This window comes from Ursus maritimus, unplaced genomic scaffold, assembly GCF_017311325.1.
Source record: "Ursus maritimus isolate PB19 unplaced genomic scaffold, ASM1731132v1 scaffold_9, whole genome shotgun sequence".
Taxonomy (NCBI): domain Eukaryota; kingdom Metazoa; phylum Chordata; class Mammalia; order Carnivora; family Ursidae; genus Ursus; species Ursus maritimus.
In genome coordinates, this window is record NW_024427107.1 from 21725951 (window position 1) to 21753381 (window position 27431).

Consider the following 27431-nt stretch of genomic DNA (forward strand, 5'->3'; position numbering starts at 1 on the left):
CAGTCCACAGAATTTAAAAGTTTAGCAAATCTGAAGTCATAAAAAATAAGAAGAAATCCATGCCTTGATACATCATAGAGAAACTGCCAAAAACCAAAGACAAAGAGAAAATCTTAAAAGTAGCAGGTGTGGCTCTGGTACAGGGCAGATTACTCCCCAGGAGTAGCATTAGACTGATAGCTACTTCTCAATAGCAACAAAGCTAGAAGATTGGGGAGTAATACCAGTAATATATGAAAAGTCCCCCTGCCAACCTATTCTTTATCCAGTACATTCTTTATCCAGTAAAAAATTATTTCAGGAATGAAGGTGATACAAAATATTTTCAAACAGAAAATGAGAACAATTGCCACCAGAAGATCTGCATTAAAATAAATACTTTTTTTTTTTTCCAGACAGAAGAAAAAGGATTCCAGTCAGAAGATAAGAGATGGAGAGGAACAAAAATGATAAAATGCAGGTAAATGTAAATGAATACTGACTGTATAAAACAAAAATAACAATGTACTGTGAGAATAAAATTATACAGAGAATTAAGATACATAATAGTTACCTAAACAGGGAGGACAATAAATTAAATTCTTGCTTTGTCCAGAGTAAGGGTAAGAGTATCAATTAACATGATACATTTTTTACTGTATAAGTTTTCTTTATTGTTTCCTTCTTATACATGCAATATCTTTAGGACTCTTTCTGAAAAATGGTTTTATTGAAGTATAACTGACATACAGTGAACTGACAAATTGTGTAAGATTTGACATGTATATACACCCATGAAACAGTCGTCACAATCAAGATAATGAACACACACATGCACCCCGACAGTTTCTTTGTGCTTTTTGTAATCTCTTCCACCCTCGCATTCCCAGGCCACTACTGATCTGCTTGCTATCACTATAGGTTAGCATTCACTGGATATTTATATAAATGAAATCATGCAGTATATCCCCCTTTCCTCTGACTCTTTTCACTTAGCATAATTATTTTAAGATTTATCCATGTTGCATGAAACAGTAGTTTTTTGATTGATGACTTGTAGTCTATTGCATGGATATAGGACAATTTGTTTATGAATTCACCTATTGATAATTCTTGGCTATTTCATATAAAGTTGCTATGAACATTTGTTTACTACTCTTAGTATTTAGCACAGTACATACTATAAAGTATATACTTAGCTTAAAGTACATATATGTTTTCATTTATCTTGAGTAAATGAAATTCCACCTAGAAGTAGAATGGGTGGGTAATATGGTACATATATGTTTAACTAAAAACAAAACAAAACAAAACAAAAAAACAAAACAAAACAAAAAAAACCTGACAAACTAATTTCTAAAGTTGTACCATTTTATATTCTGCAGTTTCACATTGGAGTTTTAACTCCTCCATATATTCACTAACACATAGTAAGATCAGTCTTTAATTTTAAACCTTCTAATAGGTGTGTAATGATACCTCATTGTGACCTTAATTTGCATTTCTGTAGTGACTAAGTTGACCATCTTTTCATGTATTTATTTACTATCTGTATATCTTCTTTGTTGAGGGGTCTGTTCAAATCTTCTATTTTTAAAATTTAACCATTTTCTTATTGAGTTTGAGAGTTCTCTATATTTTCAGGAAACAACTTTGATTTTGTTTGTTTGTTTTTTAGATATGTGATTTGTAAATATTTTCTTTCAGTCTGTAGCTTATTTTCAATATCTTAACAGTGTCTTTCAAATAGCAGAGTTCTTGGGATGCCAGGGTGGCTCAGTCAGTTAAGCCTCTGCCTTTGGCTCAGGTCATGACTTCCAGGTCCTGGGATTGAGCCCTGCATTGGGCTCCCTGCTTAGCAGGGAGTCTGCTTTTCCTTCTCCCTTTCCCCCTCTCCACCCCCAGTTAGGCTCTCTGTATCTTAAATAATAAATAAAAACTTTAAAAAAACAAAATAAAATAAAAAACTCATTTAAGAAAACCAATAGCATAGTTCTTCATTTTATTTACTTATTTTGATTTTAAGAGATTTTATTTATTTATTTGAGAGAGATAGAGAGAGTGAGAGAGAGAGAGCAGGCATAAGCGGGAGTGGGGGAATAAGGGGGGGGAGTAAGGAGGGGGAGCATCAGAGGGAGAAGCAGACTCTTTGCTGAGAAGGGAGCCCAATGCGGGGCTTGATTTCAGGATCTGGAGATATAACCTGAGCAAAGGCAGATGCTTAACTGACTCAGCCACCCAGGTGTGGGCACAGTTCTTTATTTTAATGAAGTTCGACTTATCAATTTATTCTTTTATGGATAATGCTTTGTTATCATATCTAAGAAATCTTACATAGAGAGAATTTGTTTCTTGTAGGAAGTACACACTTGAATATTGTTTTTTTATCTAATTTGACAATCTGCAACTTTAAATTGAAGTGTTTAGACCATTTACATTTAATGTGATTATTTATGTGGTTGGTTTAATCTACATTTTATTATTTGTTTTCTATTTGTCCCATGCAGAACTGACTATATAATTTGTGTGGTCCAGTGGAACATGAAATTGTGGGGTCTTTGTTTATAAATTATTTTTTCAAAATGGTAACAATAGAGCATTAATCCAAATTCAGTTCCCTTCTAAGTGCAAGGCCTCAAATAACTGAACAGGTCAGATGCCTATCAACCTGGTTCTGCTCCCATCTGTTCTTTCTTCTTTGTTTTTTTTTCCCCCTATTCTTTTTGGATTGAATGATTTTTTTTTTAATGAATTCAACTCTATTGTTGACCTGTAACTATAATTCTTTGCTCTGTTATTCCAGTGGTTGCTTTATATGTTATATATATGTATAACATATACTGTTGTAAGGTTTGTAGTGTGTGTGTATATATATATATACTATATATGTATAATCTTACAACTGTATAGATACTATATATATATACATGTGTATATATACTATATATGTATAACCTTACAACAGTATACTTCCATTTCTCCTATTCTACTATTTGCTGCATTTATTTTACTTTTGTATATGCTTCAAACCCATAATACATTGTTATTATTTTGCTTTAAACAGTTTATTATCTTTTAAGGATGTTTAACAAGCAAAAAGTATTTATGTTTACCCATGTAGTTACCATTTCTGATTCTTTTCATTCTTTTGTGTAGATACAGGTTTTCATCTGGTATCATTTTCTTTCTGCCTTAAGCGCTTTCCTTAATATATTTTTTTAGTGCAGGTCTGTTGTCATATTTAACTTTGCTCCTCTCTCTTCTTTTTTTTCTGCTTGCTTGTAAGATTTTCTCTTTATCACTCAGATCACAATTTGATTATGATGTTTCTTGTGTTTGGTGGTGTTGAACTTCAAGAATTTGTGGATTAACAGTTTTTATCAAATTTTAAATTTTTTTGGCCATGATTTTCCCAGTATTTCTTCTTTCCCCTTTCCTCTTTCTTCCCTGAAGAGGTGCCAATATCATGTACATTAGGCTGCAGAAAGTTGTCCTAAAGTTTAATGACCACTGATCCTCTGTACTTTTTTTCAGTTTTTTTTTTTTTTCAATTACATGTTGGATGGTTTTTATTGTTATGTCTCCAGTTTTACTTATGTTTTCTTCTGCAATGTCTAAACTGGCATTAATCTAATATAGTGTATTTTTTTTCTCAATCATTGTGATTTTTATTTAAAGAAGCTTCATTTGTGTTTTTTAGATTTTTCCTGTTTTAACATGTTCAGTTTTTCCTCTAAGTAATAACTATTTTAATGTACTTTTCTATTAATTCTATCATTTGTGTCATATCAGAGTGAGGTTCAATTGATTGTTTTTTCTCCTCATTATGGGTTATATTTTTCCATTTCTTTTCATGCCCAGTGACTTTTTATTGTATGCCAATCACTGGGTATTTTACCTTTTGGGGTACTAGATATTTTTGCAGTTTTATAAATTTTCTTGAGTATTATTCTGGGATGTGGTTAAGTTATTTGAAATCAGATTTTTGTGGTCTTGTTTTAGCCTTTGTTATGTGGGACAAGAGCAGCATCTAGCCTATGGTAATTTGTCCCCAGTATTGAGGCGCGACTCTTTTTAGTAATTAAATGATTCACAAATTTGAGATTTTCCACTCTGGCATGGTACATCATGCAGGGCCACATGGGAAAGCACCAGGGTGAGTCAGGAAGCCAAAGGAGTGTGAGGAATCATGGGCAAAAGTCTTTACTGTGGCTTTCATGGGAGGGAATAAGTGAAGCAAAGTAAACTGCTGAACAGGTTTAGGATTGAATAGTTTGAATAATTACGGTGGGCTCTGGGCTAGAGGAGCATTCCTTAGTTGTCTGATACCTGGACCTGGGGTAATTAGGACAGAGAAATATTGTCTTCTCAAGTGTTCAGTAGAAGAGATAGTTGAGGGTTTGGGCTCTATTGGTTGGTTTGCATATAAAAGGTATGCTTGCAGGGGATTCATTTGCTATTTATAGGAATTGATTAGCTGGCCCTGGGAGGGATAGTCTCTTGCAGTCAGGGAAACCCCAGATTCCAGTACATCAAGAATACAGAAAATAAGAAAATAGAATTAATACAGGAGCAGAGACTATTCCTGTCGTCAGTGATCTGGGGGCACTCCCCTCTCACATTTTGGGCAGTTCTTTCCTCAGCCTTGGGTAGTTTCCTCATAGGCACTCAAGAGCATACTGGAGACAAACTTTTTGCCTATCTCCAGAGCTCCTCCTCCGTGCAATTCTCTCCTCTTTGGTACTCTGTCTTATGGGCCCTAGCAACTTTTGCTCCCCTCCACTCTTTGATCCACCTCTACCCTTAGAAATACACCTAGCTTTCCTTCAGATCCCTCTCTTTGCACCACAGCCTGTATTGCTTTCTCCAGGCACTAAGCAGAGGTAATTGCAAGGTTCACCTCATTGACTTCTTGCCTGTCAGGGATCACATGCCTTAGGTTACTTACGTCCAATATCTTCAGAAATTTTTGTAATATATATATTTCATCTGGTTTTTCAGTTGTTTCAGGTCAGAGGATAAATCAAGTCTTTCTTACCCAATTTTGGATGGAAGCAGAAATCTAACATCAGATTTTGATGAGTCAGGGGTACATACTATAATTTCTAGGATAAGAACTAATAAAATATCCAAAAAACCCATGCAATCTCCAAATCAATAAAGAAATTACATTGGAAAAAATAATCTAAACTAAGGCAAGAATGGAGTGAAAAAGTAATAAAGACTAAGCAAAAACAAATAGCCATAGTAATCAGGGTGGACTTATATCACATTAAAATGATGCTACATTAAAAATTGCATTAGTAATTAAAAATGAAGTATACCAAATGATGCAATGAAAAGATGAAGATTATACTGCATTAAATGAAACTCAACCATATGCCATATATATAAGTATATACATGTGTATATGGTTGCCATATATATATGACAAAAAACAAAGGTCGAGAATAAATAGCCTAACATTTATCTCATGTAGTTAGAAAAAGAACTTCAACTCAACCCAAAAAGAAGAAGGAAGTGATAAAATAAGACCAGATATTAATGAAATAACTATAATGAAAAAAAGGCTAAAAGATCTATAGCTATTAAAGACGTTAAATCTGTAATTTTGAACCTGCAACAATAACCAAATCAAACCAAACCAAACAACCCTCTGGGACTGGATGGATCAGGGCAAACTCTACAATTTAAGGAAGCACTAAGGCACAAACTCTTTTAGAGAATTGAAAAAGAGGAAGCACTTCCGATCTCCTTTTTAAGAGGCCAGCATAACCTTAACATTTAAGCCTGATGAAAGTATTAGAGGAATAATTAAGGCTGATTTTATTTAAGATAATAGATTAAAAAAATATTCTACACAAAATATGTGTAAGCAGAATCTGACAATACATAAATTAGACAATAGATTATGACCCAACTGTGATGGGTATTAAGGAGGGCAAATATTGCATGGTGCACTGGGTGTTATATGCAAATAATGAATCATGGAACATTGCATCAAAAACTGGGGATGTACTGTATGGTGACTAATATAACAAAATAAAAATTATAAAAAAAAAGATTATGACTCAACTGGATTGGTTCCAGGAATACAATGTTGATTCAACATTTGTAAACTATATTGGGGCAGGTTTGTCATATTCCTTTAAAGAAATGAGGGAGAAAAATGATATGGCTATTTCAAAAGATGCAGAAAAAATATTTAATAAAATTCTTATTCATGTATGATAAATATTCTTAGCAAACTAGGAATAGAAGGGAACCTCCTTATCTATAAAACACCTGCAGCTAATATCACACTGTGGACCACATGATCAATAGGAGTTGGCAGTGTGATATAGCTTGACCCAGTCTTAAAAGGAAGCACAGTGCTTTGCTCAAGGAAGGTTAAGTCCTGCTATACCCTGCTTAGGTCAGAAACACCTGGGATATTGTGCTGGTTTCTTGGGGCCTGGGTCTACCAGGAGCATTGGTAAACTGAAGAAACCCAGAAAAGATAATGAATGCCATAAATCATGGTAAGTGTGCAATGGTGGAAACAACTAAAAAGAAGACTTAACAAGTAGCCAGTGTTTCCTAGGGAGGAGCTCTAAACTTACTTTGAGCGTCTAGGGGAAAGTGTAATTGGTACTAGAGGACAGCAGTTAAAGATAGATGCACTTAGGAACTGCACAAGGAAGAGCTTTTTAACAAGTAAAACTCTGAAAATGAGAACCATCTGCTAAGTTCTCTGATGTTGTTAGTGTTTATTAAGAAGCTGGATGAGCCTTCAGCAAGGACATTACAGAAAGGATTGGGTTGAATTAGCAACATCTAAAATGACTTCTAACCCCAAGATTCTATAATTCAATAATCATAGATCAGAATTTTAATGCTTTTTACAAAAAGGCCGTTGCAAGCTTACAACGTGATGCTTACAGCAGCAAACACAACATCCACACCAGAATAGTTCCAAGTGTTAATTGCTTTGTATTTCTTTTCTGAATTTTGTTAGAAATCACTGATAAGTCTCTAAAGGGATGTTTTGCTCATCTTGTCATTGGTAAACTCTGAAGACATTTCAGTTAGACTCTAGGTCAGTCACCAGAATGCTGCATAGGGTACAGGTATCCCCCGCTTCTTCAACGTTCACGTTATGCCACTTTCCTTTTATAAAGACCTACACTAGTACCCGCTTTTGCTAAGCAAAAGAAATCTGAAGAGGATTTTGCCTTTTACTAAAAAAAGGCAAAAAGCAAAAATAGTGTTTCTTCAACGTTTGTTTTGCAGCAAGTGGTTATAAGGCAGCCCACACCGAGCCCAGGGAGAGTGGCGCCGCCAAGCTCCTTCCCCTGGAACTACACTCAGCCCCTGGGCAGCGAGCCGCCATAGCTTTGAACTGTGTCTGAGCGTCTGTGCTCTATCTCAGTTTATTTTGTGCATCCATTAGCGAGGTGTGTCTGAAAGTATCCGAAAAGCCTAAGAGAGGTGTTTGGTTTTTGTTTTTTTTTTTTTTAAGTCTGGGAATTCTCAAAAATGTTTCCATATAAATTAATGGTAATTACTTCTTCCCTATATGCCATTTCAGCTCATGAAAGGTTTCACAGGAATGCTGTACTTTTAGAGAGTGGGGAAAACATGTAATTGAAAGTCCATCACTTAGCCTCTACTTTTGGTGTGAGGATACTTAATGAATGGAAAACTCGAGGAAGTTAAACTGTTTCTCAATATCCCTGGATTTGCTCATGATTTCTTAAACTTCTCTCATCCGTTATACTCCATTTGCATATCATGTTTCTTCTTTTGAAACTGGCTTTATTTCTACACTGCCTTTCATAGTTCACCCTAATTTAACACATTTTAAATTAAATAACAGCAAAAACAGCATTTAAACAAAATTTCTCAGCTAAGTTTTTTGAGAATCATCACCTTCTTACCGTCTTAACCTACACGTCTAACTTATTTTCCTAAAGAGTAACTATCTCTTATTTGAGTTGTGTTCCTTTAAAATTGTATGCCATTTCTAGTGGCTCATGAATTCCTCATATTGCTATTAAATATGGCTATATATCAGTTCCATAAAAATATCTCGGTGGTTCTAATATCTTGTTAGAGAATTTGTGAATTCCTCTATTTTTCCCTAGCCATCAATGGTTCTTTTCAAGCAAAAGTTTTGTTAGCTCAATAGGGGGAGAGAGGGAATCACAAAGTCAAGTCCTGAAAGCGAGTGCTAGTCAGAAGACCTTCTCGATTCCGTGTCTGGTGTCTGAAAACCGTTCCTGGTGTAATGTTTTATCTCTTCAGAAACATCTAAGCATCGAGACAACAGTTAATGTCAAGGCTAGCATTCTTACATCTGAATCCGAGTAATGTATCAAAAGGATTTATACCCATGGCTATCTTTTTTTGCTATCCTTTGATTTATGGATTATTCAGATTGCCATTATTTAATATCACCTGTTTCCCTAGTTACAATTCTTACTGTATTTCAGCTATGATTGAAAAGGCTTAAGAATAGAGACTATTTGTCCTCTTCTTTTAAATACATAATTTTCTTTTAACAAATAGATATTTATTACTTTATTCCTTATTATTTTACATATTATTTTATCAAACTCAAATTTTTAGTAGGGTAAGAATAATTATATATTGTTAATACTGACCTATTTTTCAAGTGCAATTAAAGATATTTTCAAGGATTACTTCTTTTTGGATCAGTATTTGTTTTTACCCACACATAAATTTTAATATTACCACAGGTATGTGTGTAGTCTTAAGGAATCCTTCTTAATTTATTTTTAAAATTACCTAAGAATTTCAGCTAATGATTTGAAAGTATGCTATTATTATGGCTAATATAAATCTTAAATGGTGCACAATATTTTAAATAACACACTAGTAACCCATAAAATGACATTTGTAGGAAATATTAACACTTAAAATCTCATATTATAGATATTTACATGATTGAGCTCTATAAAATTCTTGCAGATTGAAACATTTGAATGACTAAAAGCAGGTACTACAGTAATACACATATCTAATTACCTCCAAATTCATCTATATAGAATTTCACAAAGTAGGTCATAAGCACCTGTATTATAATTTTGCAAAATGAAGCTGCATTGTATATAATAAATTACAAACCATTTAGAAAGACTCACAAAATGCATGGGTGTTTTACTGTAACCTAATGTTGTGTAGAATATGGTATAACATTAATATGTTTTGGGGTTCTGCCAAGAGAAATTAGTTTCTAGAAATGCTGGAATAATTTATTCCGACCTGGTCCTACAGCATAGACCCCAAGGGCACTGTTAGAGCAAAAAAGAACAATAAAAAATCAAGAATTAGTTAGCAAGCCAATACAAATCAGAGTTGATGTTGTAGTAATTTTATGCTAAAGAGACCAAAACCATCCTTAGGAGCTGGTTTTCCCAGAACAAAGATCAAGCTAGTCTTTTCCCTATCTTCATTTAATAAGTTTGTTTCCTAAATAAATCAAAGGTGAATGAACTTTCATCAATAGAGTCGGGTTTGAAATAGACTGATAAGGAATATTCTTCGACAGGATGTGTAAAAAGAAGATAATTCAGAATTTTTGTGCTTTATGATTTGCAATCAAATTTGAAAATGACATGAAGAAATGTAAACATCTAATTAATGGGTATAGTGAAAATGAACTCAAAACTACCCAACTCAAGATTCTGGAACTGTGCTATCCAAAACAGTGTCAGGTGTGGCTCCTTAAATTTTAATTTTAATTGATCAGATAAAGTTAAAAATTTATTTCCTTCATTGCATTCGTCATATTTCAAGTGCTCAGTAGCCAAATATGACCAGTGACTATTGAGTTGGACAGCACAGATAGAAGTCATTTCATCACCAAGTTCTATTGGAAGAGATACTTCTTACCCTATGCAGCCACAACATGTATACCCCAACCGGTCCTTGGCTTCTTTTTTTTCCTCTTTCAATTTTTATTTAATCAGAAAAACCATACATTCCAAAAAGTCCATCTTTGGTTCTTTGGGGGAAAAAAAGGAAGGGGGAAGGAGGGATGGGGGCGCCTGGGTGGCTCAGTGGGTTAAGGGCTGAACTCTTGATTTCAGCTCAGGTCATGGTCTCAGGGTCCTGAGATCCAGTTCTGCATCAGGCTCCATGTTCTGCGTCGAACCTCCTTAAGATTCTCTCTCTCCCTCTGCCCTTCCCCTTTGTGCATCACTCTCTCCCCCTTAAAAAAAAACCCAAAAAGTATATTTCTGCTAATGACAAGCATTACTGACAAAAACTGACCAGTTCTTTTAAAAAACAAACTAAAACTGTACTATTTTGCAAGCCACTACTATTTTGCATACCAGCATTTTAGTAGCAGAATCGATTGACGCTAGATCATTATAATCGTAAGGAAATAAATCATTAGTACAAAATGTATATGGGCACTGAGATGGATAGTTTGGTCATTGAGAATGGACTTGGATTTCTGTAGTATGGACTGCCTTAGAACCCATTGCTGTTCTGAGGAAGAGTTTCACATGGTCAAGTGGGAAGAGAGGGAGCCAAATAATCCTGCAGGTTGGTCATGCTGGGATGTCCTCGGGCTCGTGACTCAGGAGAGCAACTGAACCAGAAAATGGGTCGGAGTTAGGGTCAGAAGGACAGGAAAAATGTTAAACCATGTAAATTCCAACCTTCAGAAACCAAGTCTATGAAAACCACAGTGACTCAGCAGGAAAAATGCTTATTGGAAGAAGTATCTCTGAATTGGAGCCTCTCAAGCTCTGCATTTGATTAAGCCCACTTAAGAAGAAAACAGCCTCATTTTGTGTTGCTCTGTTATCTTCAAATGATTAAAATGATATCATTACCACTTATAAATTTTATATCTCTCTCAAAGATTACATTTTAAAAACCCACTTAAATGATACCACGCTGCCATAAAAGGCAGTTTCTCCTCTCACTGAAATAATATTCCCTTAGGGTCAGATTTACATCTCATTGCAACGCCATGGGAGAATTAGGCTCCAAGAAAGCAAAGAGAATCCTCATAGAGTTACATAGGATGAAATTTGGCTCAGACATTATTTTTTAGATGGAAACTGATAAACAGAATAAAAGGTAAAATATACAGAAATGCCAAAAGAAAGGAGCCTTTCTTGTTGTTGTCTCCAGGTTGTTTTTTGTCTCCCTTCTCAGTGCTATTTTGACGAATTTTCCCCTGGTCTCCTTTATGCTTGTGCTATTAGGGCCTGCTAGTATGAAAAACTAGGAATTCAAGTAAAAATAAAATGATTCCTTGTCCTATTTATCTTCCATAATGATGAGCTCTGAGTAGCACACTCTGGGTCTCCAACTATGCCCTAAAAGACCAGACTCTGGGGTGAAATTATTCCTTGGGACAGGCTAACCACGGGGCCGCAAGTAACAGACTGCCTGATCTACTCTTTTCAAGAGACATCGGCCTGTGCTATGATACCCTCACGTTCAGAAAACCAGGGAGGTCTCATGCTTATTAGAATTGCGAATGGAAAATCCAAGATATGCCTGTTACAAGTGTAGAAGTGATACATTTCATTGTTTTATCCTACAATCACTTTCATGTTTTTACTGTCTTTGCTTCGTCTTTGTTTTCTTTGTATCATAAAATATTCTAGTATATTTTTGTGGTAATTCCAAGAAGGGATTAACTGTGGTCTATTGTACTTATTATTTCAAATAGTCTATAACAGCTCTTTGTAATTTAAAAAATCCAGACTGTGGAGTTCTCTCTCATTCTCGGAAAAACATAATTTACTTTCTAGTTGTATGTAGTATGTCTATATTACATATTCTGGGTTGCTCCTAAATTACTTTTTGGTTGATATTATTTGGCTGAAATTCAATTCTACAACCATAAACCATCATGCAGAATGTGGGAAATGTTATTTTATACCTGCATTAGGCATATTTTCAGATATTCCTAAAATGCTAATTGCTTATTTTAGAGTCATAAAGTCAGTTAATCCCATGAAGTCTGTAAAAGAAGTTTATATAGCTCAAACATTGCTTTATTTCTGTTGCCGTGGTATCTGTATATGGTTTCTAGTCTATGAGCTGTGGTTGGTACATTTCAAAATCCCAGGTGCTTTTCTGATGAAGAAGCCCATTCTGCTATAGCTTGTAACCTGAAAAACCATACCATTGCATTCAGAGAATATGTACTATGTGCAATGCACTGCTCTAAGCCCTTAAATGTCTTATTGTCGTATTTAATTATCAGAACCATTCTCTTTAAAAAAAAAAGATTTTTAAAATTTATTTGACACACAGAGAGAAAGCACACAAGCAGGGAGAGAGGCAGAGGCAGAGGGAGAAGCAGGGTTCCCACTGAGCAGGGAGCCCCACGCGGGGCTTGACCTCAGGACCCTGAGATCATGACCTGAGTGGAAGGCAAACACTTAACTGACTGATCCACCCAAGTGCCACAGAACAATTCTCTTATTATCCCCACTTTACAGACAAAGAAACTGAGCCCCAGAGATGTTAAGTAACTTGACCAGGGTCTCACAGCTAGAAAACAGTAGAAACATAATCTGGCGCCAAGAAAATCTGACTTGAAAAAATCCATCACAATGAGGAGAAATGTACATCTGGATGCTTAAACCATTGTGGGGAATAGTAAGGACACTTCTGTATTTAGTTTCTAATTACTATTTAAGTCTCATTGACATACCCATGAGCATAATGACTCAGTAATTTAAAGGGACCGAAAGGAAACGATGTTAAACCTATTGGACACCTGCCATGTGCTCAGCACTGTGCCAGGCAGGCACTTCGGCCTTCATTTTGTATGAATAGAAGGAAGTTTTAAAATGCTGATTCCCTATTATGCCAAAATAAGGGTACTTCTCTTTTAATATTCAAGTTTCTGAAACTACACCTGAAATTACTATATTATTAAAATATATCCGAAGGAAGAGATTATTGTAAAAAGATCAGTAATATTAGAAACAAATGATTTGATCAAAAAGTTAATTGCTCCTTTTCAACATTTGTCACAGTATGGAGACATTTGTGATATATAAGCATATAACACGTTCGTCATATACAATACGTTAAAAAGATGACACAATATTTTTGAAAGGAGGAAGATATAAATTCATTATCCATCCATCCTTCCATCCATCAGTATATTCATGTATCTATTCATCCTTCTACTTATCCACTTTATGGATACAAGATATAAGAATCTTTGTAAAGAATTATGGCTTTTACTACCTTGTGCCATGTGTGTGTAATAGCTCCAAATCTCTTTTTACAGATAGACTCCAATCTCTAATAGCTATATGGCGTCATTAAGCTTTTCTTCCTCTGCTTGGCGGTCACTCCAAGGAAAAGATGACAGAGAAGGAAGTTGCTCTCTGTTGGAACAATATAGCTCAATTTTCCTATCTTCAGTTTCCCCAAGTCTCTCTGATCATTGGCACTGACCCCTCACTATTTACCCCAGTGTAGCCTCTGGTCAATTCTAGAACCACCATCACGCTCCAGCCTGGCTGGAGAAGCCTGGCTGACCAGATGAAGCAAGTGTGATGCCTTAGCTATAGAGGAGGATGGTGCGGAGAAGGCTGTGGGTGTGGCTTCACACAAAGACTTGTTTGGGGGAATGAAGGGATGGAGGGAAATCTAGCAAACGGTGGTGGCATGTAAGGTAATGCATGTAAGCCTCAGGAAGACAGGAGGAAATTTCTCTTTTGCCCAAAGGCAATAAGCAGCCACTCCTACCCTCTGACTGTGGGGAACTATAAGAGGCATTTTCCGTCTTCAGGATTAGACCTGGTTATCCTCTCTACAGTGTAATCTCCAAAGCATGAACGCTGAAATATACATGCTTGTATCTGCAAGGCTACACCATACTGTCCAGCACATTGGTGTTGCTCGATATGTGATTGTATAACGAATGGTGGTATGAGCAGAAGAATTTGAATGTTGCAGGGGATGTTGGATTACAAATAAAATACATTAGGAGATTGCAGTAAATGTATTTCTGGGGGGGCTGGTGTGTGTGTGTACACCTGGAGAAAAAGCCTGAGACTCAGGTGAGTGTTGATGTGATGTGTGAACAGTCTGGAGAACTTGTCTATATTCACCCTAAGCCCTACTCTCGCACCCGACTCAATTTTAGGGGACTGCAAGTGACAATCTGGGGATCCCTTGCATCTGGGCAGAGCTAATCACAGAAAGGAAGTAGAGACTTAGAGGGATATTAACGTATCCACCCATTCCCTATTCCTCTCATCGACCCATTCATTAATCCATGAAACATTTATCAAAAACTTGCAATGTGTTCCAGTAACTTCTCTGAGGACTAGGGGTACAAAGATGAATAAGATGCTGTGATTGTCCTTAGAAATTTGCAGTTGAGTGAGAGAAATAATTATAATACACTATGGTAAGTGCCAGGACAAAGATTTGGAACTAACAAGGGCATTCTGGGACCACAAAGTAGAGCCACTAACCATAGCCTTAAATATCAGAGATTTCCTGCAGGAAGAGATGTCTGAGTTAAGTGCTGAAGGTTGAGTCTACCTTAGTCAACTATGTGTATAAGAGGAGAGAAAAAGTTGGAGGGTAGAAGAAAATTCCACATAGGGATTAGACATATGCCAAAGTACAGTCAAGATATAGCAGACATATTTAGAAAACTACTTGAATTTCAGCCTCGGCGGGAGACTGTGGTTGAGGTAGGAAATGACAGGAGATGAGCTTGAAAAAATGGGCTGTGGCCAGAGGACCCCCATTCAAAGAAACTTAGCATCTAATTTCTTGGGCAGTGGGAAATCATGGAGAGGTTTAAGAAATGTGATGTGATCAAATTTCTATTCAGGGGTCTCTATGCTGTGTGTGGAGGATGGTTAGTGAGATCTTTACAGTAGTCCTGGGAGAGATAATGAAGGCTCGCCATAGGCTGTACCAGTAAGGATCAGGTAAGGTCAGGGAAGGTGGACCAGTCAAGAATGTCTCTGCTTTCTGTCTAGAATAACTGAGTGGCTGGTGGTGCCTCAATCTGGGCAAAAGAGTGTAGAAGAAATTGGTTCTGGAAGAAGGTGACAAATTCAGATTGGAATATATTAAGTTTTAGGGGATGGAGAGAAACAAAGATAGTGTGCATGAGTTGTACCCCTACCATGGAGGACGAGTATAGTTTGTAAATAGTTTGAATGTTCCCCTACATAGGTGGTCACTGAAACTGTGAGTGGATTATGCAATCCAGGGACAATGGGTATACTTAGAACCTTAAGGAACATGGGGAGAAGGAAAGGGAGCTCTCCAAGAACAGAAAGCATAGTTTGAGAAGCATAAGGAATATAGTGAAAGTGTGGCGATAGGGAAGTCCTCTTGACACCTCCCCTTTAGATGCTTTTGTTCTGTGCTCCTGTAACGGAAGCATATTTTTGTTATAATATCTACTGCATAGCTTTGATGATATTCATGTTCTTCCTTTTATATCCATCCTTTCCCACCAGAGTGAAGGATCCTACTGAACTGGGTCTAGATCTTAGGCATCATTCTATCTCATAGGACAGAAGACACACTTAGTATATCGTTAGTATTCAGTGTGTTAGGCATTCACAAACACACACATATCCACACATGCACTTATGCTCTGCTGTCTCTTACTTGAGACTATAATGGTCATAAGTTATAAACTCAACTTGAACTTGATAGGAACTGGCTCATGGTATCCAAGAAAGAGTTGAACATTCACACTCTATGAATGATAGAGAAGGAACTAGGCTTCAGGAACAACAGGAATCAGGAAACCAAAGGCTGTCAAGACTCTTTTTTATTTTTCATTTTTTGCTGCATTCTCCCTCCAAGTGGCTTTTTTTTTTTTAAATATACTGGGAAATGTAACTGCTGATAACTCTTATATTTTGCATTTTGTGCCTTCAAAGACTGCAGAAATTGATCTGAGACTTTCACTTGTTGCAAGTCCAAAAATCCTGGGGCATGTTTTATTGGCCTGGCTGAGGTGAGGTGACTATCTTTGACTGTGCCCAGCGGGTCAACTGAATTTTTACGAAATCTGCCCTCACCCAAACCATGAAAATAAGGGTAAATTCCTCTCGAATGCGTGGTCTACCAAAGAAGATTCTAAACCTATTTATGGGTTAGAGAACAAGAGAACTCTAACAGGATCCTGATTACCTGGAAACCTTGAGACTCTTCGAAACAGCCCATTGTGTGAAGCAGCACGGTAAAGTATCAAAAGTACAGTCTTGGCAGAGATCTCATCTCCAGGGCTACCTGGTACTAGCTCCATGGACTAGGGTTGAAATTATTCTATCTGGAGGCAGGTTTTTCCTCAAATGTAATATGCAGATAACTATTGTTGGGTTGTTGTAAGGATAAAGTAAGATAATGTGATAATAATACCCAGCATTTGTTAAATATTTATTATGGGCAAGATAATGTTCTAAATGGGTTGTGGGTATCTATGAGGTATGTATTACTTTTATTTTCATTTTTTCAGATAGGAAAAGTGAGATTCAACTATTCAAGCTTCTACAGCTAGTGAAAGTGTGATTTGAGGTTTGATTCCAAGACTCTGGTGCTAGAGTCCACAGTCTACCACTGTGTTCTACTGCCTCCCTGATTAACTATTGCTGAAAGAATATATACAAAGGGCTTAGCATAGTACCTCATCCCACTGTTAAGAGAGAACAAATTCATTCATTTGACTAATATTTACTGAGTGTCTACTATGTGGTAGACACAGTTCTAGACACTGGAAGTAGAACAGAAAGACCAAATACTGGACTTCATAAATTTTACTACAATGTGTGGGGAAAATGAAATAAGTATGTCAGTAAAAACATGGACCATGAGAGACTATGGACTCTGGGAAACTAACTGAGGGCTTCAGAGGGGAGGGGGTGGGGGATTGGGATAGGCCGGTGATGGGTAGTAAGGAGGGCACGTATTGCATGGTGCACTGGGTGTTATACGCAAGTAATGAATCATGGAACTTTACATCAAAAACTAGGGATGTACTGTATGGTGACTAAATAATATAATAGAAAAATATTATTTAAAATAAATAAATAAATATGTAAAAAAACATGGATAATTTTAAGTAGTGATGAATATCATAAAGGAAGTAAAATACACTAATGACACAGAGTATGTGTGGATAGTATAGCAAAGGCCATGGTCACATGGTCAAAAATGACTTTTTAAGGGAGTGATACTTCTCCTGAGATATAAATGATAAGAGGGAGATGGACATGCAAAAACCAGAGGAAGAATTTCCTAGGTAGAAGAAATAGCACTGCCAAAACCCAGAATGGAAATAAATGTGAGTTTGAGAAACACAAAGAAGGCTAAACTGGCTAGAGGCAGGTAAAGTTTGGGGATAGAAGGTAAGACTTGTAGGTGATGATCGGCTACATTATTAGGAATTTTAGAGAATAGTGAACAGTTTGTTTTTGTTGTTGTTGTTTGTTTTTTGTTTTTGTTTTTGTTTTTTGTATGATGGGCCACTGTGGGGTTTTATGCAGGGTGATGATACTATCTGATTCAGGCTTTGAGACAATCACTCTGATGGCTAACTGAAGAATGCAGGGTAGGCAGCAAAACAAAACAAAGGGAAACAAAACAGAAGACACTAGTGCCTCAGACTAGGGTTTTGGGATGACAAGAAATGGTCAGATTAAGAATATATACTGGACAACTAATGAATCATCGAGCCTTACATCGGAAACCGGGGATGTACTGTATGGTGACTAACATAATAAAAAATCATTATAAAAAAAAAAAAGAATATATACTGGAGGTAGTACTGACAAGATTTGCCAATTCACTGAATGCAGGTATGAAAGAAAGGACAGGATGATTCTTAAGATTTAACATAAGTAACTGGAGACTGTTGGGTGAGTAAAGGAGGGAAGTACCCGGGTGGAAGAAACAAGGAATTCTGTCTTTGGTATGATAAATATGAGCAACTCATAGCAGCTAACAGCTGTCCACCTTCCAAGGATACTGTAGGGGGGAAATGAAAGTGGTTTGCAGATTATATACTAATTTAAATTTAAATTGAATAAAACTTAAATGCAATTGGATTGGGATTTAAAATTTTGCATTTTTAGACTAGTGAATCTGTATTCTGAAAAAAGCAGTAAATAATTCTTGCAAGATTTTATATCCATCAAATTTCTGTTCCTACAGCCCATTGGTAACAAGCCATCAGGTAGCAAGATGATGCACAAATCCTACAAATCCCATTTGTTTTTGGTCCCAACATTTCAGTCTGACTTCACTGCTGCCTGGATCCCGGGGAAGTCCTCATCTGAAAGCTGAGTAACCAGGGCCACCTTGACAAGGGGGCTCTCAATCCCTCTACACTTTATCTTCAGTCTTTGGGACAAAGACTGGATTTTCCCAGATAGTGACTAAGGGCAAGGCTGGTGATCAGTGTGGGAGCATGGTCTTTTTGTGCTTTTGTAGGAGTGGGAAGGACTGCCAATTACTTCTTTGCAAATGTAGCCTCATTTCATGACATGGGAAATTGGCCAGCTCACTTTGGCAGGTGGTCCAGTCCCTATTTTCAAGTCCTCCATTTTTGGCTTCCGGCCTTGACTCACATCTTCATGAAGGTGTGCATGACCCCCAGAGGCACAAGGACAGGCTTAACCTGCGGCAACATCTGGAGAATCTTCCCCAGATCTTTCAAGTGTCCAGGAGTGACTGTGGTGTGACTTTTGTCCAGGTTCTCAAGAGTGATTTAGGTCAGTGGTTTTCTGTGGAATCCAGAAGGAAGAGGTGAAGCCAAGCATGCAGAACTCTGGGCCTCCCCCTTCCATTTCAGCTATAGCAGCTCCATATTTTCTGGTTTATATTTTGGGGTTCGGAATGAGGTTACATGTGGAACTGCTGGGGGAAAAATGTTTGCAAAGCAGTGTTTGGATGGATAGGTCTAAGACTTTAAAAACCAGGCTAAAAAACAATTCTATTTGTGCCTTTTCCCCAACTTTAACTCACCTCAGAAACATTTTGCAGAGAAGTAAAACCAGACCTGGAAGCTGAGGTGGAGAAATGTTGTATGCTGTCCTTATCTACATACCATTTCTCTCCACAAGTAGGAAGGGAAGAATAACACATCTTCCTCCATTTGGCTCCGAGTGTTGGCCTGGATTGTTAAAATTTCTTTTGGCTCTGGTTTGGACTAGAATCCTCGTCAAGCTCATTTGTTCTTGCAGAGAAAATATTTAGTAATTGTTGCTTTGTAGTTTACAAGTTTTCTAACCACCCTTGTTGACCTATGTGCAAGTAGTAAGAATAAGTGGAATAGCTGAGGGTTTGTTTTTTTCCCCCCTTTGTTTCTTCAAGTTCCTAATGAGTTTTCAGGATCAGGGCTCAGAACTCTTCAACTAAAAATTTTCCCTCTGGTTATCTTTGTTGGGTCAAGAAGATGTGAATCAGTGTGTGGGTTTACCAGGACGATTTGTCCTTTTCTGTGGAAAACCAGAGTGTTCTGTTAGGCCAGCAGCTCCCCTGCCTCTCCTCCAGCCTTCCCTCTCCTCCTGCACTCTTGCCCCAGCCATTGTGTAATTGGGTTTACAAAAATTAAAATAAAAAAAAAAGAACATGTAAACGTTTCTCAACTGCATTAATACATGGAAAATTTGTACTGCATCCAACAATCCGGCATGTCCTTTGGGAACCAAGTAGACACACTCTGGCATCAACAGGGCACCAAGATCCAGATCCCGCTGAAAGTCTACAAACAATGGATCTGTCCGAAAAGGCTGTGAGGCTCTGATATCTGGACCTGCTACAGATACTACTTTCAATGTCTGGGCTGGGTCCTATCAGTTATATCTATAAGCTTTATTGAACAAGGCCACCATTAATGCGGCTCTGCTCTGTGCTTGGGGAAGCCTTTTTCTTTTCTTTTTCATTTTGTTTCACAGGGCTATGCATCTTAGGATCATTATGCCCTATCCAAGTTGCTAATGGACTGAACTAAAGTAACCTTGAAGAAACAATATAAGTATAGCAAAACCTAATATTAATTGCTTGGACTTCAAGGAAAAAGTTTCAAAGAAGTTTCCTTTGAGTGCTCCCCTTCCAAAATGACAGCTCAATGCTCCTTCCCACTTTTTCCAGGAATGCCCCCTGCCCTGGTCCACACAGTTACTGCAGGGTTTGGCCACATCCTTGTCCTTATATGACCCCAAAGCATTGGTTAGGGAGAGTAGTCACAGGACCCATTAAGGTAGTCTATCCACTAGCCACAGATGATTGATCCAAGAAAAGACACAAGATCCGAGTGTGTTCACTGGGCTAAAATGATTGAACTTGAGGTATACAGAAATGTAGAGAGGTACCTCTTCTATGGCTGGGGAGAGAATACTGGGGAGCCAGAGGGGCCTATGTTTTGTGTCATTTTAAGAAGCTATTTCATATCAAGGGAGATATAAATTGATGTTCAGAGAGTAGTAGAGATTGGGGGAAAGTAAGGAGAATGGTCTCAGTTATTCTTGGGCCAACTCCATCTCTCAGCCTCCCTGGCATGTGTGTGTGTGTGTGTGTGTGTGTGTGTGTGTGAGAGAGAGAGAGAGAGAGAGAGAGAATGATTAGATACATTTCTTTCAGCTAATTGGGGTTTTGCTTCTCCAAGGTGCACCTGAAAAAGTCCTACTGAAACACTTTGTAGTACCTCTTTGGGGGAACTTCTCCTTTCAGAGGCTTATGACAGCTATCTGTCAGGCAATTACTACTTATTTGACTATGAAGACAAATTTGAAATGGAACACTCTAGGTAAGGAAAAGACATTATGAATTTGATGAAGTTTATCATTTAGTTCCAAAAACTTTTTCTTTAAGAAGATTATTTTCCTATGCATTTGACCTAGGCTCACATTAGAATTGATTGAAATTGTTGTTTTGGCATCTTTTTGCCCAGGCTATATTCATCCAAAGTGCCTGATTTAGTAAAAGAAACCTAAATCAAATAGGCTTAAGCAGAGAAAGGAGTTTATTGTTGCATACAACTAAAAAGTCTAGGGTATATCTCATAAGAAAAGATGCAAAAGCGTTCAACTGATGTCATCAGAATTTGTTCCTCAACACATCCCAACTCTGTTCTCCATATTGGTTTGACTCTCAAGCAGTGTCTCTCCTGGTGGCAAGATGGATCCAAGTAGCTCTAAGCCAGAAGTTCTTTGTAGTTGGTGACTTTGCCCTCCAGGGTACATCTGACAATTTGTGGAGACATTTTTGATTGTTGTAACTGGGGATGGGGGTGGGGAGCACTACTGGCATCTAGTAGGTAGAAGCTAGGGATGCTGCAAGATGCCCTCAATGCACAGCCCCCTCCCTCAACAAAATATTATTCGGCCCAAAATGCCAATAGTGTTGGAAGTTAAGAAATCCCACTTGAGGCAGTCTATCACCAATAAAAGAGAGCTTATTTTCCAGAGAGTTCTAGTGAAAATTCGGGACTTGTTGGTACTAGTTGGCTCAGCCTGGGTTAGATGCACATCCCTGAGGAAATCACTGTGGCCAGAGAGTTGTATCCTCGTAGGCAGGTCTCAGTCTAACATGCCCCTCATTACTAGGCAGGGGATTATTTCCACCCTATTCTCACAGATTTAGAGTAGGGGAGAGGGTGGTTCCCCAAAGGAAACTAAGAATGTTCTTGTCAGAAGAAGGGTAATGGCTTCCTGACAGCAAAAAGCAACAACCTTCAACTAGAGTATCCCAGCTGGTAACCCGTGACTCCATTAGGTCAATGCACGGGAATATGCCCGTATGAAAGAACTGGAGAAGGATGCTCCAGCTGTTGTCTTCCTTTCTCTCTTGGTCAATATGCAGCCTCTACACACAGTGTCCCTTGGTTTGTTGGTTAACCTAGAAGAGTAATAACATCTGTGGAAGAACTCCAGTGTTAGGGATGGTAGGCCAGTGGGGTAAAGTTTAGGGGGTGGGCAGTAGTTTCAAGGGGCCTTTTATTGTCATTGCATTCTCTGTTTACACAAAACTGAATCACGGCCACTGTAGTGGCTCATTGTGGTAGGCAGAATTAGAAGATTCTAACATTCCCAAGATTGCCTGCCCTGCTATACACACCCTGTACAATCCCTATGAATAGGATGGATTATGCTCCCATATTTAGGTTATATGTTCATAAAATAGGAAGATTTTTCTGGATGGGCCTACCCAAATCACATGAGCCCTTTAAAAGGAGGGGGTGTTTTCCAGTTGGTGAAAAAGAAGTCAGAGACCCAAAGCATGAAAAGGATCTGAAGCATGCTTGCTGGCTTGAAGATAGAGGAGCCAGGAGACAAGGGCTATGAGTTGCTTCTAGAGAGTGTCCCCTGCCTGAGAGTGAGTAAAGAAATGGGGATGTCAGTCTGGCCAATTCAAGGTGATGAGTTCTGCCAATAATCATGAACTTGGAAGAGAACCCAGAAGCTCAAATGAGAACAGCAGCACTGGCTGACACTGATTGCATCCCAGTGAGACCCTGAGCAGAGAATCAAGCTATTCCATGTCTGGAACTCTGACCCAGAGAAATTGTGAGATAATACATTTTTGTTGTTTCAACAACTAAGTTTTGGTAATTCATCATGCAACAATACAAAACTAATATACTAATAGTATGAGCTCAAGATTGTCCATTTCCATTGTCACATAATGCTCAACCATGGTGTGACAGAAGGGCAGATGTTGCAACCCTGCAAGTTGCAAGAAAGGTCACAGGAGGGCAGATTACTTGAAGAGAAAAGACAACAACTCATGGACACCATGTAGGGAGGACAACAACTACTCTTCCCATCCATGATCCACTATGGATAGTTAGTGGCATCCTTCTAACTCCTTCATTGGCCCTTCCGCCTCACTAAACTCTAGCCACAATGCATTAGCTTCAGCTCTCTGGATTTGCCTTACAGTCTCACACCTTCCTGCTCTGGGTCAAGCTCTTTCCTCTGCCTGACTTTACCTGGTAAACTCTACTTTCCCTCCAAGGTTTGGCTCAAGTGTAATTTCCTCTGTGAAGAACTAATTCAGTTCTCTGGCCCTTGGTACAAAAAATATCTTTCATCTTTCTGTGTTTCAGATCTCCTTGGTTGATAACAAGGATCTTGAGGGCAGGAACTCGGACCAGAGCACAGGGCCTGGAACGTCTTGGGATTGTTGAATAGACGTCTACCCCAAGTCTTGGTGAGTTGTCACTACAGCAGGCCATCAGTTGGAATGGCTGGGATAAGACTTCTAGATTGGGCTTGGCTTTGTCGTATCTCTTGGCAGCACTGGGTAAAGAAGCTTATGTCCCTGGTGAAATCAAGATCTTAGCATCCCAGCTGATAGCCTTCTCAGTGGTGCCGCAGTTTGGATATGTGGGTGGGACAAGGACTTTTTTCCTTGCCGTCACTGAAACAGTCAATAAAATTATTTTTTTCTCCCAAAGCTCATAATTCCTGGCCGTCAACTTCATCACAAGGCACACAGTGTGCACAGAACCAATTTGTTGAATAAATAAGATGGCAGAACACGATTTCATAAAGCATTTCCTATGCCTGCTCACCCGTTAACACAATGCTGGTGTAGTGTATATGCTCCAGGCACCTGTGCGCTGGGAGAAGGGAGATACACACCTGAGAAGGGCAGACAAACTTGCCTCAGCCACTTATTATTGGCGGGGAATCCGAGCTGTAGGCTGATGTGCAAGGGGGAGATTTACCGTATTTTGCTTCACCATCTACGCCTATGCCTCAGAAAGCACTACTCGTGAGACGAGACTGGTCTCATTCTTGGTACTGAAAAGAGTTGTCAGCTTAGGTTGTTTAGCTTAATTTGAGACTTAATTATTCTAGCAAAATCTTTATTTCATTTTTCAATCTGTTAATTCATCATTCAATATATCTTCACTGGGTGCCTGCTATATGAGGACAACAGGAAGGACATATCCTTGTGAAAGTGTCTTGGGTTTTACCTCCGGTAGGGAAGAGAGAGACACATAAGTTAGTATGAAGGTACTATTGCAATAGATATTACAGAAGACAGGTTCCCAGGGTTCGGAGAGATCCTACAAAAGTGCGACTGAATCAGGGAGGCGAAGGGAAGCTTCCCTGAGGAAGGTGACAAGAAGAAGGAAGAATGTCCCAGGTTGAGAGAAGAGCATGTATAGAATCTACGCAGGAGGACAAAGACAGTGATCTCAAGGTGCTGGAAGAAGGTCCGTGTCCCTAGAGTGCAGGGAAGGAGCAAGAGGGTAGCAGGAGAAGGGGCTGGGAGGAGTTCTACCACGTCATAGGGATTTGGCTTGATCCTGGGAGCAATGGGAAGCCTTCAAGGGTTTTAATCAAAATGGTGATCAGATTTGCACTTTTGGAACACCTCCTCTGATTCCAAGGTGGAAAATGGATTGGAGGAGGCCAGAGTAGATGCAGTAAACTAGGTAGGGGGTTACAGTGGCCCCAGTGAAAAATGAGGTGGAATGAACAAGACTGATGGTGGAAGAGATATATTCAAGGGGAGAGATGTGAGAAATATTTAGTACATAGATGTGTATTTCCCCAGGGAAAGCTGTGGAGAATGTTTGTGTGGTAGGATGTGATCCTTGTGTGGAAAACTGACAGTATATTATACAGCAGGGGGAAAAAGCATATTTGCCCAAAAAAGGACAAAATTTAAGAATTAAAATAATAAAGAATAAAACAAATAATAACATAACAATAATAATAAAGAAAAGAGATAAGACCTTACACTAGGCAGAATGATTTGAATCCTCAAGGTACAGGAACAATCCTACCTCATGTGGCTTACCCTTAATACTAAAATTGAGTAGAAAAGTTTATAAAATGGAGACTTTAATGTGATTCAAAGCTTTCTATAAATGTGCAGCCCGAATTTAATGTGGCTCTCCACGTTAATTTTTTTTCATGTGGGACTCCTCATTGCTAAGATATTTTGGAGGATAAATGACTATTGCTATTCCTGAAAATAAAATCATTCCAGTCAACGTAAATAATTAGAGTCAACAAAAAATAAGTTATTTGAGGGAGTCAGCTTCTAGTGAAAACATTCCAAGCCCAACAAGCAATTTTGTTCCTGTGTTTATCCCTGGGACTCCATTACTGCACCACAGAGACACGAGTCTTCTGTGTCTCTGTGCAGAGATTTAATTAACCATGAAGGTGCTTGATGGTGAGGAATCCTGCTTATTCATGGTGTTTTAACATCTATGAAAAGGAAATACCACGGTTTTCAGGTCTGGTCATGCAGCCATACATTTTGATTCAGAAACACAACTGAGAGGAGGCGTATTCCTTACATAAATAAACTGAAAATATGTACCGCATGAGATACCGGAATGACGGACAGTTAACTGTTCTTGGATTCATCGACATGACCCCAGACAGAAGAACTTTTTCATATATATAAAATGAAATCAAATGCTGAATAAATGAGAATATATAATGACACTATTCTGACGCAAATAATCAGGGAACATCTTAGAAAGCATTTGGAAAATGAAATCACAGGCTCAAGTTTGACCACTTGACTGCAATTTCAAAATATGTGATATAGTTTTATCCCCCAGCGAAAAGCTATTTTTCAACAAGAATAGCCCCAATTTAGGTTAACTAGAGGAAAGACAGCAAAGCCATATGTGCCTCCACCAACTGTAAAATATGAAACAAAAACTATAAATGCAAAGACTAGCTTTCCAGTGCTTTCAGCTTCTAAACGTGTTTGAGGGAGGCACAATGCCATTTTTCACAGGGTGCCATGTGTTACCTGGGGTAGTTTTTCCCAGCACTGGATTCATTTTCAGCTGTGTGAGCCAGCAAACTGTTGGTAGCCATCCTTTGGTCTCGACAGACAATTCTTTGGAGATCCATTGTCTTTTGATAGGTTGCTCTGATTCTCACCCCCACTTTCCCCTTGTACATTTCTATGTCCTCCTGTCCCTCCTTCTTGCACATGTGATGCGATGACTCTTCCTGGCAACGGTCATTCAATGGCCTAAAGTCTCCCACGGCGGCGGAGAAAGCAGCGGATAGCGTGTTCTACATGCCTCCCAAACTTTCCTGTTGGGTATCATTTCTTCTTCACAGGCTTCTATAAAAATAACCATGTCCTACCTCACTCTCAGTTTCCTTTAATATTGAGTAACAAGGAAAGTCAAGTGACCCAAGAGGCAATGAAATGGAGTAGCCAGAAACACTCTCCAGATGGCAAGCACCTAGGATCAAGCCCTCATTTTGTCACTTCTAAATGGCAACCCTAAGCAACGACTGACCTTCTCACGTGCATTTTTCACCTGTAAAGGGGAGAGTAGTTGTTGTGAGGGTCACATTGTTGTGAGGATTAAGTTTAAAAAAAAAAAAAAAACACCTAAAAGGTTCCCTGTACAATGGCCCGGCATATAATAACGAGCCAATACATGTTAGCTGTTCTTACTAAAGGCCAGAGACACAAGCATCTGAACCCCAGCAGGGAGACACTGGGAGCACGGCATATAAAACTCTGTATCCGTGCTAAAATGTACAGATATTTATTTCCTCTGGCAAGCTGTATTTTGTATGAGAAAAAAAAAAGAGCTGTGTCAATATATAGGATTACTTAAAAAAAAAAAGCTGCAAGAGCTTTACTCAAGTTGTGTTCAACTGTGGGGATATTTTTTTGTTTATTTTCAGAGTAAGAGCACTGTGCTTTGGAAGTCCTGTCCTGCCGGATATGTGAGATATTTAAAAATCAATTCCAGAAACCAAAGCGGTATCGTTCAAGATGCATCAAGGGCTCGGTTTGAGCCACACGGTCAATGGAAATAACGTAAAGGCAGACGTCACAGTTTATGGTAGGTTGAACAAAACAGAAGGAGCAAGACAAGCTAATGAAATAATTAAAATTAGTGGTAAATAACCGGTTGACAGCAAGAAGTCCATTTCTGTAGACAGACCACTTAAGCTCTAAAAATATATACACATTCTTATATGATGGCTACAAATGAGCTTGTGATTTTCCTCCGAAAGTATTTGAGCAGGAAATAAAACCTTTTCCCAGTGGATGAAATAACAGTCCTTTCTGCCAATCTAAGCAAGGCAGATTTAAATTTTATATGTGTCCAACTGCTTGTTCTCCCTCAGCTAATAACCTGCATGTTGGAGACATTTCAACTGAAAGGCAGTTCCCAGCCCCGCAGCCCAGCTCCAAATATATCCACCATGCATGTAAACAAGTAAACCATTATGTTTCTTATTGAGATAAAGAATACAATGATAAGTGGGGACTTTCACAAAACAAAGGGCTTCCTATTGCGAGTGTGGATAATCTTCCAGAAAACCCTGTGTTTTGGCAAATCGCACCAGATTAATCTATTAAGCATCTCCTTTCATTATCAAATTTCCGCTGCCTATCACAGTGGCTGCCTTATCAAGCACCCCTTTTTCAATAGCAGCCCCATTCCTAAGATT

At 38.4% G+C, this 27431-nt stretch overlaps 1 long non-coding RNA gene across 1 annotated transcript; it reads left to right on the forward strand.

Annotated features, from left to right (window-relative positions):
* The first annotated feature begins 392 nt into the window (after positions 1-392).
* Positions 393-27139, forward strand: LOC103681253. The gene is made up of 3 exons (XR_573246.2): positions 393-460; positions 23069-23172; positions 26655-27139. It is a non-coding gene; the product is annotated as an uncharacterized LOC103681253 (long non-coding RNA).
* The last annotated feature ends 292 nt before the right edge of the window (positions 27140-27431 follow it).